The sequence below is a fragment of the Sturnus vulgaris genome, chromosome 4 (genome assembly GCF_052056855.1).
Source record: "Sturnus vulgaris isolate bStuVul1 chromosome 4, bStuVul1.hap1, whole genome shotgun sequence".
Lineage (NCBI taxonomy): Eukaryota > Metazoa > Chordata > Aves > Passeriformes > Sturnidae > Sturnus > Sturnus vulgaris.
Genome location: NC_142246.1, coordinates 38,991,987 through 39,012,790, shown reverse-complemented (window position 1 = coordinate 39,012,790; position 20,804 = coordinate 38,991,987). Strand labels below are relative to the sequence as shown.

At 39.6% G+C, this 20,804-nt stretch overlaps 1 protein-coding gene across 2 annotated transcripts in view; it reads right to left on the bottom strand.

Annotated features, from left to right (window-relative positions):
* Window positions 1-19,672, bottom strand: part of MARCHF1 (membrane associated ring-CH-type finger 1) — a 224,617-nt gene extending 204,945 nt beyond the window's left edge. Inside the window, exon 1 of one of the 2 annotated variants that reach the window (XM_088163631.1) lies at window positions 19,617-19,672. The gene's annotated coding sequence lies outside the window, so the exon portion shown is untranslated. Of the gene's footprint in view, window positions 1-13,039; window positions 13,175-19,616 lie in introns of those variants that run through there. The other variant, XM_088163628.1, reaches the window with a different exon arrangement.
* Window positions 19,673-20,804: the final 1,132 nt, after the last annotated feature.

Below are 20,804 nucleotides of genomic sequence, written 5' to 3'. Positions count from 1 at the left end.
TTCCACCTGCTTCTTTGGAAGTAAGGAATTTGACACCATGGAAAAACAAACCAGATTATTTCTTCATTGGCCCTCAGTAGTCCCAACAAACTGTTTGAAAGCTACAGATTCATTATATTTATGTGAACACCAAGTCACATAGAAGTAACCTTTCGAAAAGGATTCTTCACACTGAAATATAAAGAACCTTTGGAATCTATCAAAAAGGAGAAAGGAAGCGAATTCACATGATAGATTTTAAGAGTGAGAGAGTAAGCAAACGCCAGTGAACAAAATCATATTGTAGATAGTGCTTTCTTCATTCATTCAGGTACAATTCAACACTTACAGAACATAATTATGGAAATTCTATTACTTTGTATTAGAAATGCGCAGACATAAGAACAAACATTTTTATGCATGATGCTTTCCTGTATCATGCACCAAAAAAAAAAAGAAACCTGTAGGATCTGAAGACTTTCTTTTATTATTTTATTGTAAAAGAAGTTTTTTTGCAGCCATCAAAGACATACTATATAAGTGCAGGACAATAAAATGAGGGGGAAAAAAAATAATTCACAGATATTCCCTATCTCGATTGCTACAAATAACATTTCCTTAGACCATCTGTTTCTCTTTAGGTATAAGAGCATCTAAAACAGATTAGAATATTATAAAACCATCCTGCAGAAAAGTTTCCTGTTGCTAAGAAACAGGAAGTAAAATCATATAGCCAAGGTCAGCTATTAATGAATCGATTCAGGCTGATAAATTTTTTTACTCCATTTGCTATATGTCCTAAGGAATTGAATATACTGTTTGTTTAGGCAGGACTGTTTCCATATTCTGCTTAGATTTGTTTATATTTGTATGGAGATGAATAAAGTATGGTGTTCAGTGAACAGTGACAGCAATGCTGCTTTGGCTAGGCAAATCAGCAGGGAATTAGAGTACCCGATCTTGAACAGTTCAAAAATTCATCACATTTTGTATAACCTTTCATTTCTGACAGCTTTTTCATTATTCAGACTTTAGTTTTAGGTTTAAGTCAAAGGTCAAGGCTTCTAACACACCACTTCTTTCAACAGGCAAATTAAAGACAAGGGTTTCACCTGAGGCACCACTTCTACAAGCATGAAATAAGGCATTATTCTCTAGCTACACCCAGCTTATTGATTCAGCTTTCCCCTTAGAAATTAAGAAATCCAAATCATCTCTATACCAACAAAAAATTAAAAAAAAAATTAATATAGTGCAAATACTGCACGGCCTCCAGTTGTGCAACTTCAAAAAGAGCATACAAAACAAGCCGAAAATTTGCTAAACAAACATGCAGGAAAAGACATCTTAAAAGACACCGAGTAACCCAGTATCATTATCCATTAAGTTTAATGAATTATGATTTTTTTTTTTCCAAAAAGCCTAAATGAAACATCATCATTACTTTAAAGGCTTACAAGAGAACAAGATAAGGGAAGTTTGGAGGTTTGTTTTGAAAATATTGTTCTTCCCTAGCAAAGCTGTAAGGAGACATCGAAGCAATCAGATACTTTGCTCTTTCTCCTTCTACTCTCCCTACAGGTCTGCATAGCTCTTATCAAGTAGCACAACCAAGAATTTCCCCCCTACCCGCCCCACTACACTCTAGGGAGTTAATTACACTACATACAAGGCCTTGGAAAACAACAGGTTCCAGGCACAAAAAAGTCCTATGCTACAGTCTACTGAACATTAAAAAAAGATACAAACTGCACAACATATAAACTGCAATACATCCTACAAATAACCTAACCAAACTGCTAGACAGTTAAGCCTGCCTGTCCCCTACGCAGTCTTTCCCACTGCTTTGCTGCACACCCTCCGTCATACACCAAATATAATGCGTGTTCAAGCACAGAACTACAAATGTTTATCTTGATGCCTACATTTCTCAGTCTGAAAAGGCAGTTCCCAAAATGATAGCATGTACTGCACGGGTATTCTTCTGGCTCTTGTAAAAACCTCTTGCTTATCAAGCTTGTACCTGACGTAACTGCCTGAACTCTATAAAAATAGTTTCCTTTTGCTGCCTCCTATTTGTTCTCTGTATTTTCTACTTATTATCTCCCCTGAAGGTAACAGCAGTGATAACACACCTTTTAAGAAAATAAGGAAACCCAACAGTGATAATGCCACACATCAGTGCTGAAATAGCAGAGGATAAAAAAAAAGGTCAAACTGCCTCCTGCACTCCCAAGGTTTCATAATGACATCAAAAGATGCTGGTACCTTTAGAGATCCTATGTACCCATTCAAAAATGCTTGTATTAAAATTAATTTTTATTAATTTACTATTATAATTGATAATGTTGAGATAAAATTGTGATAAAAACATATTTATACTAAAAATAAATTGTCTAATATATGACATTTAGTAATGAACACTGCCAGTCTTTTTCCTTCCCCTCTGACCCATTCTTCATTTATGGTCTAAACTTTAGCACTCTGGTGATAGAGCAGATTTTTCTAAACTGTAAATTAGTTCAAGGTGTTTCTTTCCTTGACACCTTCTAATGCTACCAACAGTTCTCATGTTGACAATGAAACTGAAAGCTGTTCCAGTCTGGTTCCAGTCTGTAACTGGACAGTGTTTTCAAGGCAGCATGAAACTGGTAACAGGCAAAGTTACTGCAGCAAAAATCTACATCAGACCTTATAAAAGGGGAAGATATTAATTTGAAAATATCCTGCTCATCCTTCCAGAGATTTCATTCACTCAAAATCTCAAACTCACCAATACACAAGTGACACATCTGTCCAAGTAGTCTTGCAAGGATCACCTCTATGTGACAAAACGGACAAGAGGCACCACCCACCAAGTCCTCACTATTGGAGGACCGGCTTTCTTCTATTGGAGTTTCTGGGTTTCTTCTCAACTGGCAACAACAAACTACTTCTTGGACAGACCTTCATAGCTTTTAGGTGCGATTGTGGGGTGGTCCCCAACACCAGAACCTTACTTATCTCAGACTCCATAAATCTCAAGCTAGGCTGTTTTCCTTAATTTGTGGGGCAAGTAGGAAAAGTATTAGCACACATAATAAGCTTTCACTGACAAATAATCTTCTCTTTCAGACAGCATGCATCCTGATCTTGACATAAGCATTCCTCAACCTTACCCCTGGCAATGGTGTCCTCTAAGCTGCATTCTTGAAGAGCTGTTCTTCATTATCACAGACCTTTCTTTTAACCCTCCTGCTGTTTCTGGTGTTTAAAGACACCATTTCTACTTCATTCATATCACCCCTAATATTTCTGTTACAGCTCTCCAGAAAAGGTTTATAAAGTTAAGCCAAGTCATCACAAACAGCCACAACTGTCACTCTTGGAAATCACAACAAAGAAGCCAAAAGCTGATGAGTATCAAAAGTATCTGGACAACACTGTCAGGCACATGGTGTGATTCTTGGGATATCCTGTGCAGGTTTCTTTAAAATCTGTTTCTAAATGTCCATCCACAAAGACCATTCCCCATTACCCCATAAATCATAGGTTTTAGTATTTCATGTTGACAAGGTACCATATGGGAAAGTTTCCAAGGGATAATTAAATACCAACACATAGTATTTTTATGGATAATAGCTTACATTTTTCCTCATAAAGGAAAATATTCCTCATAATATTTTTACTTCCTGCCTTTACAGCATTTGTCTCCTTTGTCTTGATCTTGGCCATGGACCAGACAGCACACCATGTGCTCAGAACTTTCCACAATATCAATACAGATATGCAGATAGGGAATTCTCTTCCCTAAAGAAAATGGTTTTGGCATCTGTGCAACAACTGTTTATCAACTGCACATACTTCCAACAGCTAAGAAGCTTCACACTTAATGCCTTCCACTAAGAACTCAAGTTCTCAACAAATATAATTCTCTACTATACAGTACATAAACTAACAAAATTAGGAAAGAGGACCTACTATGAAGGAAGACGTTTTCTAAGCCAAAGTAACTGGAGAAAGATGAAATAGAAAATGAAGGCAAAAGTAGGTAAGTCTCAATGAACATCATATTGATTCCAAAATCCTGTCATAAGCAAATAAATGATGATTTGCAGAAAGCAGATTAGACCACTACCACTAGTTAGGCCTTTAAAAAATGTTTTAAGTTAACCATTTGTAATTACCTTCTTTACAAGGTATGGTGTCAATCAAACAATTTCCAATCTAAACATAAAACTATTCAAGGCATTATTTCTGTTACAGAACATTCACTAATGGGAATCGAGCAGTATTTCCAGGCAGAAATCCTCACAATTGTCAAATGTTCTGCAACCTGAAATGGCCTCCGTTATTTCCAAGTATTTGCAGTACCTGGCAGTTCTGCAAACCTTATAACATTTGTCACAGGACAAAACACAAAGCCTAAGCTTAAAATGCTAGAGAAAATGGCTTGATTTCTAACAGTCTGAATATTATTAAAAAAATAAGCAGCCAGTTCAACTTTAAAACAGTCAGAACCAAATGCTTAGCATTGTAATAATGAGAGGTGTGGCAGAACATTCACTTTCTAGCATCACGGAGTTCCAGACATGAAACATTCAAATCATGATGAACCATGGTGCTCGTGCCTGTCTATTCCCGACTCAGAGCTGAGGGAGGTGTTTGCCTGGTGAGGATGCTACATTTGTCCACCAAGAGAAAGAGTAACCACTTGCAGCACTGACCAAGACTGTGGAGAATGACATCCTTGCCCCCCCCAGTTGTTACTACTCTCACATAATTTCAGTTATATGTGGTACTGATGTAGTAGCTATGACAGAACAAATAACTATCACCTAATTAAAAAGTAATTGAAAACATGTTCTTTGTTGATTCAGCATTTTTTTCAAAATGGATCGGCCATGAAGTTATTTTACATTTCTTGCCTATGAGAAAGACCAACCCTCTCAGGTCTAGTCGAGGACAACTACTTTCATTTTGCTAGGAAAAAAGAACTACGCTCGTGTTCACAACCGAAGTGGCTACTGCAAGTGAAGATAAGTGAAGATAAGAACTTGTAGGTTTGTTTGTAATCCCACACATACTGTTTAACAGTAAATTTGTCAAGGGTGTATATGGATATTTAATTCTTTGGATTCCTTCAACTCATATGACTATTCAGATTTTGAAGCTCCTCTGCAGTCTTGTCTTCTCCTCTCTGCCTGTCTGAGCAGGTGACCTTATAAAGAAATAGGTATGTGTTGTGGAAAAGCTGTGGAAACAGCATTGACTTCCAAGTCCACGTATCTCATCTCACTCTAGACACAAGCACAGAGGATAGGCTACAGCACTGTCACAGACTGAACAAACTTGATAACCATTTAAAATGCAAAAATCGAAGTGTAGCAACTGTGTCTGACAAGGAACCCTCACCCCTGCAAGGCAAAATGCTGCATTTAATTCCTATTTGATTTTATACTTGAAAGATGCATCTATTTCGCTCAGATAAAGTCCTTTCTAGAACAGATAAAGTCACAAATATTTTGATATGCCTGTCTACTCCTAGATTTTTACAGCTGGGAGAAAAATTACCAGTGATATTTCTGATCACAGCAATGGCTGATGTTTACTTCAGTTTAGCACATGCCTCTCCAGTACCCAAAAGATACCTGCATAGACAAGCACACACAAACTGCTCTAGAACCTGCACTAGCTGTGCTTTAGCTAAACAGGCCTGTGAAAAAGAACCAACAAATTAAGTAATGCTTACAGTAACATATAAAACATAATATATAATACAGAGTTTTATATAGCTTCTGGACTGAAGGCAGAGCACAGATAGATCTGAATGCGTGAAGGATAACGTGTTAAACTAGCCAGGTATTAAAATAAGGTAGAGATCCAAAAGATTTGACCTTTTTAAGATAATGGACCCTTGGATGTTAAAACTCTAAACTGCATTTTTTCACCAGTTTCTGTTCCTCTTTCTTCTCCTCCCTACCTCCATTCTTCTTTTTTCTCTCCAAGCCTTATGATTTGTCAAGTTTTTCTCGGGTATGTTTGTTGTCTGGTTGTCATTTTTTTGAGTCTTAAAAGAATTAATGGGATGAGAAAACAGCTTTCTGGGAGCTCTACCCAGGATATTTCCTTGGCCATGAATAACGAACTAGTTTTGAAAACAGCATTGCTCTATTTCAGTTGCTGAGCAGGTGGTCCGTTAAATCTTAAAAGTTATGTCTGTTAGTTAAGCGTTCATGTAAATATTTCATTAAACTTCCTGGCCTATAATAAGCATTGCTTAACATTATTTTATGCAACACATGCTGCAGAAATCATTATACCAAGGGGGGGGAAAAAGATGCATGAGATGTGAATAATTGCAGTTGGGGGGGATGTAATATCAAAGGGAAGAAAGACCATGAATTCTAAGTTAAATGTGCCTGATTAGGAAACTTGCATTTTGTTTCATCTCATCATCTTACAGCCTGGGCAAATAAACTCACATTATCCCTTTATTCTCTATTCTCTTTCTTACAACGTTAATTATTTTCAAAAATCCTCCCTTAAAAATTACTTTATAAGTAGCTTAAGAAAGTACAGAATATGTTTTTCCACAACACCTTACCATAAATGTTATTTCTATAACAATTTCTCATCACAAAACATTATTAATCTCTTTACATTGTAAAGCAATAAAGATAAAAGGTCTTAACCATGAGCAACCTTTAGCTGTTGAGATGTTAACAGTCACTCCATTTGAATCTCTGTGAAGTTGAGGGATCCCATCAGGTTCACTGTTGTTCTCCCAGAATACTACCACTTAAACACTACCAGAAGTTGCCTACTTTCTCTGCCAATTTTGCAAGCCATCATCTGTTTTATTTCTTGGCATTCCTCTCTTGGCAAGTGATTTAAATCATCCTAAGATGCAAATAACACACAGGATATTAATTATACTTTGAAGAGCATTTTTATTCCCTTTTTTTTTTTTTTTTACATTGAGAAAGGAAGCCTTTCCCTCAGAGAATTTTAATGATCATGTTGTCAGATGTCTCATTTTATTTGCTCCTTCATGAAATAAAGAAACTATCCTATTATTAGTCTAAAAAGCAACACGGCCTATCACAATTCTTACTAGTTTGTCAGCACAGAATAGTGTAATTCACTGACCTTGCAATAATAAAGTTTTCCGCACTTCAACAGTATTATTGTAGAGATGGAAAGGCATAAAGTTGTAATTTAGAGACCCAAAATAGGCTTCAATTCTTATTTAACTAAAGGTGAAATGGAAAAATAATATCTGGAGAAAAAAAGATAGATTATGTTTTCTGTTTCCAGTAAAACATCTGCATTCTCTCTGTGCATTTAAAGTATGCAGCAAGTACTGTGACACTTGCAGAAGGAATTACAGCCACTGTAAAGCATGAAGCACCATTATGGAACTACACAGCCAATACAGAAGTAAAGCATGGACAAACTTCCAGCTCTGAAATAACTCTTTCAAGTGATAAAAGCAAAGCTCGTACAGCTGCAGTCCTATGCAGACCACACGACCACAAAGTAAAGAAAGGGATCTGGAGTAAGCTTTGCACTACTCCCCAGTAATATTTAAGTAGGAATATAGGTCTGAGGCTAAATTATTACAAGTGAGAGCAAAATTCTCTTTTATGAACCTGCTAAACCAAAAGGTACTTATTACAACATCATTTCCTAAATAATACTGAATGTTGCTAAATATAGACAGGATACCTGGTTCAGAAATATCTCCAGACACTAGTAGGTAGAGCTGGTAGAGTCTCTGCAGCAAGCAAGCACTAAAAGTCCTTGGGCTTCAGAAGCAATCATCTAATTCTTCAATTCTTCTACAGATCAGATCCTGATTTCCAGAAAACAAGAAAATAACACAACAAAAATACACCTGCAAATAAATAAATAAATAAATAGAATCTAAAAAATAAATAAAATAAAAAAGAAAAAAAAAAAAAAAAAAGCTCAATCTTCAAACAGGACCTATGTAGGTTAAGAGGTAAAGAAGCCATAAGCCATACCAGCCAGATCTCCAGGGAAACATTTAGCTGCCTAACTACAAAAAACACTTTTCCCCCATTGTGTATTCAGCATACACTATAAAATCAGGTTAGAGCTTTACAGATAAAAATGTCATACAGCTCATTTATCCCCAGCACATCAGAATTTTGAGCAATGGTTCTACAGAAAGAGGACAGAAAAGTACAGAAAAAGGTATTATATGCAGTAATACATACTCACATACACCAAAGAAACCTGCAGAGTAACTGTGGTCTGCTGTAATAGCCAAAGCAGGTAAGAGTGCCGAGGTGTTACTACCCCTGTGATCAACAACTCAAATCAACTGGACATTTTGTCTACACTTCTGTCACACTAGCACCTCGACCTGGCTTCAGTTGGGCACATCTGCCTGTCTGCCTTCACATCTCAAATAACAGCAGTGTTGTTCTTAACTAGCTCCTTGACATCCTCTCTCATCAGCATCCTCATCTGAATCACGTCCTACCACACTCATTCTTACTTTACTTTTCAGAACATCACTTTTCTAGCCTAGACTCTGAATATCTCCTCCCCATTGTACAATGACTTCTCAGGCTTCAAGCATTCATCTCTTCGGGTCTGTTCCCTTCTGTATCATTTTCTCCTCCTTGTTTTGCTTCCTCAGGACTTGTACTTCTAAGCAGCTTTCTCTCCCAGAGCTCCTGGGCAGTGTCAGTTCGGCTGCTCACACCCTCATGTCCCACAGCCCAAAGGACTCACTTTTGTGATTTCAGAGTAATCCTCTTTTGGCCCAGCCATTAAATGTTAGAGACGCTTTAGCCAATAGAGTGTAAGTCCTCCTAGCATAAAAACAGGTGTTTTTGAGGTCTGCTGTTTTCCACAAGCAAATAAATCTTCTGAGGAAGGGGAGAAAATCCTTCCTTGGACGAGAATCAATCTATTTTATTTCAAGGCCCCTATAACTGAAGCATCAGCGTCTGTGAGTGTGCAAAACTATTTGACAGTTATCTTCTGTTCGCAAGCTCAGCTCTCTAACCTTGCTGAAACCTTCAAAAATTTCTACTCAAAAGACTGGAAGACATCACATAGGGAGTTTAAAGCCCAGTAAAAGGTGTAAGTAACAATGACCAATGTCATATATCAAGAGGAGCTGACTTTAAATAGATGATTAGAGTAAAAGAAGGGTATTCATAATTTATCACATCACATTCTTCAACCATCATTTCAACTATCTATTTCAGCACTTTTAACCAAGAAAACTCCTTTCTAGCTATTTTAGCAATTTAAAATTTCTACATGTTGAAATCACCTGTATAGGGAAAATGTCTTTATGTCCAAATTGTTTTTGCTTTGTTGCAGTTGTTGAAACTGGTTGCTTCTGTTTGAAAAGCATTTCTCCATACCACCATGGAGAGAGACAAGCATCTGCTGTCAAATATACTTTTATGATATTGATGCATTCACTTTTTTTGAACACTGTTTTAGGAGAAAACCACAGAAAATAGTGCCCATGCTCCATGAATTTAGTTTCTTGCTCTGACAGGCATCTCATTATCTTTATGGAACTTTCTTCAGAAATCTCTTAGATGCTATTTTAATGCAGTAAGATATAAAATTCCTTCAATTGGGAAGGTATTCTATTGATCAGAAACCCGACTCCAATTTCTAGAATAAATTTATACACAGCCACCATGGTTATTTGCTCTAACAGCATTGTCTTATTCCAGGTAATACTTTCCTAGTGATAATCCCCACATATTTACAGAGTACTTACTTTGTAAAATTCATCTTGCCAAAGAAGTCAAGCTTCCAACTAACGACATGGTACAAGTCAAAAAAGGTTCACAGTGCATTTTGTTTCTTAAAAACAAAATTTATGTTATGTAGAGTTTAGCACTGAAAACAGCTATATAAGCACAGCTGAGGCAAAGGGGCCTTTGACCTGTCAAATTTCCTTACACGACCACTTTGGTAAATTCCTAATACCTTTTTTCTAATATTCTTTTACCATTATGCACAGAAATATCCCTTCCTACAAAAGCAGTTTAAGAACTTGATTAACACTGACGTCAAAACCATAATCCTGCAGTTCCTTGGATTAGTTTTTGCCTCTTTAAAAAGAAAATCAAACTGCCCTGTTAATTCCTAATTAGCTAGACACCTCGCTTCACAGCCAATCTGCATTCAAGTTCCATGTTAATTTCCATTTCTATACTTCTATTCCTTTTCCTGTAGGCAACTGGAAACACTTGGGTAAAATATGGCACTTGATGAAGTTGTTAGACAAACCTAGACTTTTAGTGTTTCCCATTCCCCCTCTTGGAAATATCTCTGATTAACACTGTGCTCCTGCCTCCCAACATCCTTTTCAGGGTCTAACTCGGCTTGACAGTTTCTCTGCACAGGATCCTGTCTTCAGTCCTAAGGCACTGAAAAATCCAGTTGCAATGACGAACACAATCATTCTTTCATGAATTCAAGTGTATCTTAATGGCAGCTTTTCAGAACACACATATGTTTAATTGTGGTTTAAAAAGAAGTAATTATAGTGGTTACAGCCTTTAGAAGTTGTCTTAAGTTCTGAAAGGCATATACAGAAACGCTGGTGGCAATTCTGGGAAAAAAATTAGTTCTATTCCATTAGGTACAACATCACCACAGGCAATCAAAAGCACTCCCTCAGTTTTTGTTTTGTAACAATTACCATTACCTGGATTCTTCACAGATGTTTAAGTAGTGTTGTAACCTGCGCTGTAGCTTATTGATACTGACTAGTTCTTTAGCTGAACAACATACCCTTTCAAGTAAAACAAAACTTTAACTTGACTAAATTGCACAGGTCATACACTAGATTTAGTATTCCACAGCATAAAGCCAAACAAGGAGGCAAGAAGCGTGTTTTATAACAATTACATATTTTTCACTCCTACATATTATTTAAAAAATAAATTTCATCACAATTTCACCCTTTCAAATTTCCATAACAAATAAGATGGCTTTATATGGTTAAGACTATATGATAAAAGCTCATTTGCACCCCAACAATGGAGCATAGAGACAGTGGCAAGTGGGGAAGTGAAAATTATACCCTGCCCATCTTCTTCTAGGCCCATCCCCAGAGCAATCAGCCCATCACGGGGTTCTCTCTATGAGGCCAGAGGACCACAGGGCTGCAGAATGGCACAAATCAGGGGACTGAAAAGTATGGAAAAAGGTAGGGACACAAATTAAGGGACTTGAAGGAAGCAGGGGAGGCCCCATCCAGACTCTTCCCAGAGCAGTTCCAAGGAGGACCTCAGTCACACTAGTCAGTTTTGAAACACATCACGAGTGGGACATACTATGGGATGTAAGGGAGGCGCATTTGGGGATTGCACAGGACTTGCTCTGAGATGTTTACAGGGGAAACCAAAGGCAGGAATGGATTTACAGGATTTGGGAGAGAACAAGAATGAGGTAACAGAGGAGTAAGTGGATAAAAAGGGCCAGTTGCACGCCAATATTTTGGTGGTTGGCTCACTTGCCTGGTTGTGTGCTGCCCTGATCAGCTTAGTCTGTCCTATATGCTTATTAAACCCTTTCCAGCTCTTTTCAGGGTGAGTGCTCTGCTCATTCTGTGTGTGTGCACAGGGGTCTGAGTGCAGCAACTTCTGACTGCCAAGCACCAGAGAGACTGGGGCGAGTGACTGAAAGTGTCAGCCTGAGCTGGGCCATGGGAACACCTGTCTGCAGTGCAGCACATGGAGCAGGTGTGAGTGCACTGGGAGGATGTGTTCTGCCTGGCTGCTGGCTGGAACTGGGGCATGGACCTGTGGCTGTCTCACCACTCCCAGACTACCAGAACTGGCCCGACATTTTCCCTTAGCACAAGGGAAGAAAATACTTTTGAAAATTTCAACACAGCACGTTTAAAACAAAATTTTCTTCTGTTCCACACACAGTGATCATCATCCTTCATTCCTTTTTCCACTCTGGTAATTTTAGCAGTTTGCTTTCCTTTAGCTTGCTTAGACCTTTCACCATTTCCAGAAACCTTACCTCTCTCTTCCCCTTCATAATTTTTTTTAATCCTTTCCTCTTTAAATTCTTCAACCACTCTTTCAGTAGGGATAAAAACTGCCCCTTACACATTCTGTCACTTCTATTCAGCATTCCTTCTGCTTGCCAAAACTCCTCCTTTGTAACATTGCCTTCCATTCTCTTTCAAAGCAAAACACATGCACTTGAAGTCCTCTTGTTCATAGTTAAATAAAACAGTCTGTGTTTCAAACACAGACTGAACGGGGTTTGCATTAGGATTTTTTCACAGGAAGACAGAATAGAATCAGCAGACTATTACTACAAATGCTGCTCAAAAGGCACAAAAAAATAGAAGAAAAGTTGCTCACAAAGTGCAAGGGACTGTTCATGTAACAAACTTCCAAGAAAACACTTAGTTTGTCTATATCCTGTCTCCTCCTCCCCTCTGTGAAGTTGCAGACGAGCAGAATTTGATGGAATTTAATTTCTCAGGTTTTGCTCTACCTTAAGTCGCCCACCTTACCAACTTCAGTATATCCTTTATAAAATTGCAGAGTTGAATTCAGTTCTTCACTCTAAAGAGAGCTTATCAAAGACCTTTTACCCTTTTGATGCATTTTGCCTCCAGTGGACAGTCGATCCCTTCCTCACAGCTCCATAGAATACTGCATCCCACTGACTGTGAAGACCAGCATTTGAGAGGCATCTGAAGTCGAATTAATTTGGCCTTTTTCCAGGTAAGTCATCTTCCAGCCAACACCTCATATCTGTTCGGACTTCCACTAACCTAAGGCACTGATGTTACTATTTGATTTTTAACAAGGTACTACACAAACAAGGAAATTTCACAGTAAGCATTCTCAATCCTCTAGAGTTATGTTTATCAACTTCATGGAAAAGCAACCATCTCCACAAAAACCCATACCCATTAGCTGGCTCTTTAATGGCAATTTACCCACACAGAGAGCTAGCACAGACAAGGGCAATTCGATACTGTCATTACATAAATAAATTTTCTACAAGAAACTGAACTGAAATTATTAGTACTCACCAGAGAAACTACTCAGTCACAACTCAGTGACCTGTGCTTGGCTGCAGTTGGCAGACAGACCTTATATAGATCACACGACTGTGAGGAGATAGTGGACATCTTTTGAAGCTAGCACTCAGAAGCCATGCTTTAGGTTTCTCTCCAAAGCAGCACCTTCTGAACCTAAAGCAGCAATGAGGTAAAGTAGCACATTTTTCACCACAAGCTAGGAGAGCAATGTTCCTACATTCATAGATTACACAGCAAGAACTGATGCCAGTTTCACATATTAGAAATGTTGAAGTACAAGGTCTTCCCTTGGGAACCATAATCATTCTCTGCTTATGATGACCCAAGACCAGGAAAGCATGATTAGATTTCATCCTGTTACACACTGCTTTGTGCTAGCATGAAGGACTTTGACTCTTCAGCCTACCTCTCTGCAAGAGTTTTTCCTTATTTCCTTACTCCAGCTGATGGCTGCCTCTGCACTCAGCCAACCCCGAAAATCAGATCTGGAGCTCACCCCATGTCCTTTTGCTACAGAAAAGGGTACCAGCTCACAGCTTCCAGCAATACATCAGGATGAATGCTGCATTCCATGTTATTCTCCCAGTCTTCTTTCATCACATTTATTAAGTCCTATAATGTCTTACACCAAACAAAACTTTGGCCACATAGAATATCCTGAGTTGGAAGGGACCATAGGGATCATCAAGTCCAACTTCTGTCTCTGCACAGGATGCCCCAAGAATGACACCATGAGCCTAAGAGCACTGGCAGACTTGGTGCTGTGACTGCTTTCCTGGGAAGCCTATTCCAGTGACCAGCCACCATCTGGGTGAAAAAATGCTCTCCTAATGTCCAACCTAAACCTCTCCTGACACAGCTGTAAGCCATTCTTTCAGGTCACCAAAGAGAAGAGATCAACGCCTGACCCTCCCCCTGGTTCCTATAATGAGGAAGTTTTAGAAAGCATGTGACAACAGAGCAGAAGATAACTCCAGAAGTTCACTTCCCCCCTAGCTAGAAATCTTATAGTCCCTATTTTATTACTACTTTATCTCATGCCAAAATTTTGTCCCTTAGGTTAGGTATGTATTTAACTTGGCTCATGTTACATCAGTTTCACTTCTGAAGCAAATTATTAATAATTGGCTTCCGCTTTGAACTTCTCCTCCATGCTAAACAAGCCCCTTTGTTCTTTAACATCATTGGTACTTTTTTTTCCTTCTGGAAAAGACTTCAGAGAAGATGACCCTGGGGAAGGGAGAGAGAAACCCAACTTCTATGAGACCCGCAGTCATCAAGCCATGACAATGTAAACTACACTCCATGGAGGACAAGGAGGCTGCTCCCATGACAGCAAAGATGGCCTGGCTTTCCCTCACTGTGCTCTTGTTTGGAATGTCTTCTCTGCTTTAGAGAGCTAACAGGCACAAACTGGAAAACTGGGATTAGTAAGCTACTGACCTCAAAAACCATTTTCACTCAATGGCCCAGCACAACCAAAACAACTCTGACACACACAAAAGCTGCCCCCCTGCATTTCATCACTGGCAGATCCAACCACACCGTGCCACAATGATTACATTTCCACAAGTTCCTGCAGAGCCATGGTGCCATTTCCCTTCTGCAGTGTGTCCACCCACAGCTGTATAACACAGTGTGAAATAAAAAATATAACACAATACAAGGGAGCAGTTAATTGTAATACTTCTAAAGATGTAAAAAAAAAAAATAGAGAAACTGTTCTTATGAGAAAAATAGAAAGCCTTACAGGAAATCAATCAGTGACCACTACCTTGTTTAAAGACCTTCATTTTGCAATGAAGATAAAAAGGCAAGGACAAATGTTGGTGCAAATCACAAATAAAACAAGCCTCTGGTTTTCAGACTGTGAAACTCATCCACTGAACAGATTAGAAGTAATTAAACTTTACAGTGTTTTAAAGTAGTTTTTAAAGTACGTTGCCCACTATTTTAATACAGTCAAATTGAACATAACATTTTTGTAGAAATCACGTTTGACATTTAATTTTGTCTACCTGAAAGTCAACTTGGAGATATAAATAGACCAAACTTGGATTTCGATTGCAGTGGGCAACTGTAGAAACATTCCCAGTACATCATACCCTTCTTGACCTTCCAGACTTTAGTTAAACATTTTATTCTACTGAAATCTGAGGGTTTGGGCTACCATTCTCTGTCTACAAAGCACAACCATGCTGCTACCAATGAAACAAAGTCAACTCGATGTCATGCAGTTTGCCTTTGCAAAAATGCAAAGTTGTGACTAAGATCAAGTTCTATCTCACTTAAGGGTTCAGCCAAGCCAGTACAGGGCAGCAGCTAACAACCTGAGGTTTCCCACTGTGCTGTACTTCCCACCACTGTCCCAAAACAGGCATGCTCAATGCCAGAGGGACAGGTATAGACGGGTCAATTCTGGAAGTCATTCTTGTAAAGAAATCTAGTAATGGACAAGCAAAGTTAACGGGAAAAAATCCAGGCAGGAACATTAGAACTCTTCCTAAACACGAGGTAGTAGAAAACCTTTCAACACCTTGAAAGCCACACTCCTCATGAAAAAACATTAATCTTATAAGATTATTAAAAATTCATAAATATAGTATCATCTTCACTGTAAAATTAGAAATTTTGTTTTTCAATAGTCACCTAGTCTGAAATTAACTTTACAGCCATCCACAGCTTAGCACTGTGAAAGTCTCTCACAGTACATTACAAGACCTATCTTGTGCACCTGTCCTAAAACCAACAGGACAGGACTGTGGCAGTAGAATCACCCAAAGCATCTTCAGTGCCTCTGCATCCCAAAGAATCATTCCATAGAAGAAAATTTATAAACCGTATGGAAATACCCAAAGAAGCAGTGAAATTACACTGAATAATGCAATATTATCAAACTCCCTACTACTTCCAAATCATGAAACTTTAATCTATGAGATTTAAGCTTCAGTGTATGCCTGGTTGCCAATGAATTTGAGGGGGGGGGAAGGCATTGAAGCATCAAAATGGCACAGAAAAAAACAAAGTTAGCTTACTACTCATTATTGCTTCAACTATATCATTAAGTCTACTTTTTAAATAGGTGTTTATCCCTCTTTTCCTGAAGAATCTGGTATAAATTGCTGTATTATCACACACTTGCCTGGAACAAAATCCCCTTTTCAATTACCAATGAATTGGAAAAATACTACCCAGCAGAAGAGAGATCCTTTTTTCTGGCCTGTGATCACGCTGTTCACTTTAAAGAAATGAACCTCATTAACCCTGATAATTAACAAGGTTATTCTCATCACATTAAAGGTTTAAGTTCCTCTATTAAGTCATTATTTGAATTTGCACTGCTATTAAGATGATGAGACTATTCTGGATTTAATTTCATATAACAAGATGTTTCTCTTTCAAGATCCTATTTTTTTCAAGTCAAAGCATATAATTTCATTTTCTTGTATGCTACCCTGAATCATAGAAGGAGTTAGGTTGGACGGGACACGGATTCTCTAGTTCCAACTCCATGCCATGGGCAGGGACACAATTAGCACATCTACTGGATTAAAAAATGTATTACATATAAACAAAAAAAACCCCAAACAAAATCAAAACTGAAAAACTAGAAGGGGTAAGGCAGCAATGCAAATCTGGCAGCAGCACGGCTGTGGCAGCAGAAACCAAAGAGAACTGAAAAAGGAGAAGACAATCAAAATTAAAAGGAGATGCATATGGCTTGGGAAAAGACTACCAGCAGATGTATCTACTCCTAGCTGGACCATTCCAGTAAGACTCTACAGACATTTCCAATTCCCATTATGTCACTCAACACGGCAGAGGGTTTTAAACTAGATGATGCATAAGCTCCCTTCCAACCCAAACCATTCCATTATTCCATACTTCCATGTAACAATACATGTTTGGGACGTTTTGCTCTTAGGTCATATGGACAACTGTCTAGCCAGTGAAGACTATTAAAAAGTATCTATTAAATGCTTTAATTCTTACACATAGGTATTCCTAGTATGTAGAAACGCCCGTTGTCTAAGTCAGACAGTTAATCTGAGAATATGAAAAATTGCAGCAGACACATATCAACATTCCACATCAAATATAAAACAAGATCATGGTTTACCTCATTATTCCTGCTGGCATCATATTTGTTCATGTGTTACCAAACATACAGAAAATCACAGTATGGAAAAATTAGTCGCAATTACTTAGAGATTTGACTATACAGGTTTCAATTGCAGCATACCTGACACGGGGGCAGTCAAGCACCTTTAATGCAAACACCTAGTGATGACCAATTAACACCAAAGGTTTTGCAAAGAATTCAGTCCCAATGAAATAATAATAATAGCAATGTCCTTTAAATGTCAGGAAAGACAAGAAAACTTTCTGTCATGAGTATTATCACAGTGCTGACTTGGTCAAAAACTGAAAGCAAACAAGTTCATAGAAAGTCAAGGTTAGCTGTCAGTCTACAGGAGAGTTTTGAGCACTGCTAGTTAGTCCCATCCATGCACCTTAAAAGGGTGTCATTCATTTAGCAGTGCATTTTCCAGAACTTCAGCTTTTGTACTTAAAAGCACCCATTGCTAATTCTTGTCACAAGTTCTTAGCAGTGTGCAACAAACATTAAACTCTTCCCATAGAGTGTCAAGAGTGCTGTGAAATATTCAGAATAAAGACACAGTAAGTCTTATCAGCATAACAACTCCCTCAGGAATTATCAATTTGCAAGTCTCTCAAACCCCTAACAAGATTTAAAATGTAGTTTAAAATATAGCAGGGTACCCGTGAATAAGCCCTACATTGCCCTCTTTTTTTTTTTTAAGTCTAATGCAAGTAACTGCTCTTCAGCAGAATGAAGTCTGAAGTACACACATGAGATTAATAGAGGACATAATGGAGGGCAATATTTAACCACCATGACAGCTTTATGTAAGTTTGGATGAGACTTTTGGTCAATAATATTAAGACAGCAGCAGAGCTTTCACCATTACAGGACTCACCATCACTGTGTCTTTAAACAGACCCCTGTACATGGTTTGAGCACTGTGAAATCCACCTGAGTGCCCACAGGTTATCCTCTTTATCCACACCTTTGTTAGTTAACACATTCTAGTTTTCCTTCTCAAAATGTGATTTTTCCATTGAAACCAATAACCCTTGAGAAACAACCATGTAGTTTTCATTGCCATTAGTTACTTTCCTTCCTCACTCTAATACAAGTTAAACACAATCATCTCACCCCCCCATACCCAACAGAATCAGGGACAGAACTCCAAACAGAAGTGTTTGTTTTTCAACATGAAGTACCAAGAGCTTAAAATTACTCATTTTCCCCCTTTTTTTTAAACAAACATTGAAAATAACCAGAATGGCTTTGGCTTTGCTTTAATCAGTTTAAACTTAAAGACAGGAACTCCAATTAAAATCGGGAACTCTAGCTGTAAGAAACAGCTAATTAGCTCCCAACTTTCTAATGAAGTACTGTGGGAGAGAACATATTAGCTGTTCAGTATTAAAAAGGAAATGCTCTGCAAGATAAACCCGTTCTCTCAGGTAGTACTGAGAGTTTGTCTACTTACTTCAATCCATGCACTGTCAGAGGGATTTTAAAAACACACAACAGTAACTATCAGATTTACACATCTCCATACACACCAAGATAAATCAACTTTGCAGTATTTCGAAATGAGAAGGAGAAATACAAGGCAGTTCATGACCTTTCTGCTAGGCAATGAAGACAATTTAAACTGCATTAAAGTATAAGGTCGTGTTTCCTTCTTTTCAATTTGTTCCTGTCCACAACTTGCAAATACAAAAAAGAAGAAGCCGGAGAAGAAGTGGGAGAAGGTATTTGACACTTGTGCTCTCAAGAGGTCTGGACAAAATGCATGGGATAGAGGAAAAGTGAGAACGGTCAGGTTAGGAGGAACCTTGGCCAGATAGTGCCAGAAAGACATGCCGACAGCAGTGGGAACCTGAACAACTTCGTTCACGTTTCCACAGCTTTTACTGTCTCGTTTTGTAAGGACAGGTAATTCTACCCACCTTGCAACACACAGAGCATCAACTAAGAAAGAAATTGCTTATAACAGGATTACAAACAAAGGCCAAGTTCGCCTGCGCTCCCACGCCAGGGTTTTCTTTCCTGAGTTCCCTCTTGTCGCGACATGGCACACTTACTCGGAAATCCCTGGTCGCTAAAGCGGCATTTACGGCTAAGTGAAGGCGGCTGTGAAATCGCCCCTGGCAGACCGGGCTGGCCGGGACCGCTGCTGGGCGAACGCCGGCCCCGCGGAGCTGCCGGGAGCCTTCACCCTGTGCCCGCGCCCGGCACCGGCGAGGGGACGGCGGCAGCCCGCTCGGGCGGCTGTCCCGATGCGCTTCCCCCCGGAAAATCCCCAAAACAACCAACCGAGCACCCAAACCCAAACCGCACTCCTCCCCACCGAATAAAAAAAAAAAAAAAAAAAAAAAAAAAAAAAAAAAAAAAGGCAGCACCCGTCCCCGCCGGGACCCCACAGGTGCCGCACCTCCCGCACCGGGCCGCCGCCCCCCGCGCACTCACCAGCGGCGGCGCGGTCCGAGCGCCTGAGGGAGCCGCTGCCGGGGCGGCGGGTCCGGCCGCGCCCCCCGCCCCATCCCGCGCCCGCCCGGCGCGGCTCCGCCGCCGCGACACGCCCCCGCCACGCCCCATGACGTCACAGCGCGGGGCGCGCGGGCAGAGGCGGCGGAGGCGCAGGGGAGAGCCCAGGGGGGAGCCCGGGGGGGGAGCGCCCTCGGCCCCTGCCCGCCCTCGGCCCTCGCCCTCCGCTCCTCTCCCCTGCCTTCTGCTTTTCCCTGGAACAGCCCCAAAAATCAATTTGTTGCAAGTACAAAAACCGAGCGTGGAATCCCCGGGCGAGGGGAGGCAGGGGGCTTATTTGCATGTTTATTTCTCTCCGCATTAAAGAGTGGAATGGTCTCCCGGATTCTCCCCTTGCCCCCGGAGAGCTGTGCAGAAATGGCATATCTCAGCCTTTAGTTCGGCACGGAGAATGGGGCGGGGGACGGCAGGGGGCACAGGGCAACATGTATCTCCATTGCGTGGAATCCGCGTTGTTCCCTGATTCTCATTTCACGTTTGAAAATAAGTCTGAGTTTGAACGTCTTAGACAGGTTAAGGTCCTGACGCAGCGGTCCAGAGTGGGATTGTCAGAATAAAACAAAATGAAACAATGAGCTTAGACCAAATGTCCACAATACGTCTGCTATTTACCTGTCCTGATACAGGATTCATCACCAGAATAAACCATTCCAGGTTGATTTGAATAATGCCATACCTTGACATTAAAGAAAGCATCAGCCTGAGCTGCAGTGTGGAGGGAGTGGTAGCACAAGCCTCAGGCTTTTCCAGACAGGCCCGCTGTAAAGATTGAAGACCATCAAGTCTTTCCATAAGGGTAAGCGTCTAAATAAGCATCACCTTCGTCATGATCAAAACAGTAAGCAGATACCTCTGTATTATGGAGCTCACTCTAGCAGATTAAACTGTTTTTTCTCTTTTTCTGGGTCGTGGTGTATGACCTGAAGATCCAAACGTGAGAGGTTTTCTAAAGTTATATCTTCTTGTTATGTATTTCTTCTCCTTTTCTGATGAATAATTAAAAGGAAATAAAGCTGCTCAAAATTCTCTCACCTTCTGGCACTGGTTTAAAAATTCTCTTAAGTCTCAGCTATACACAGGTACATTCACTCATTGCAATTTTTATCTTAC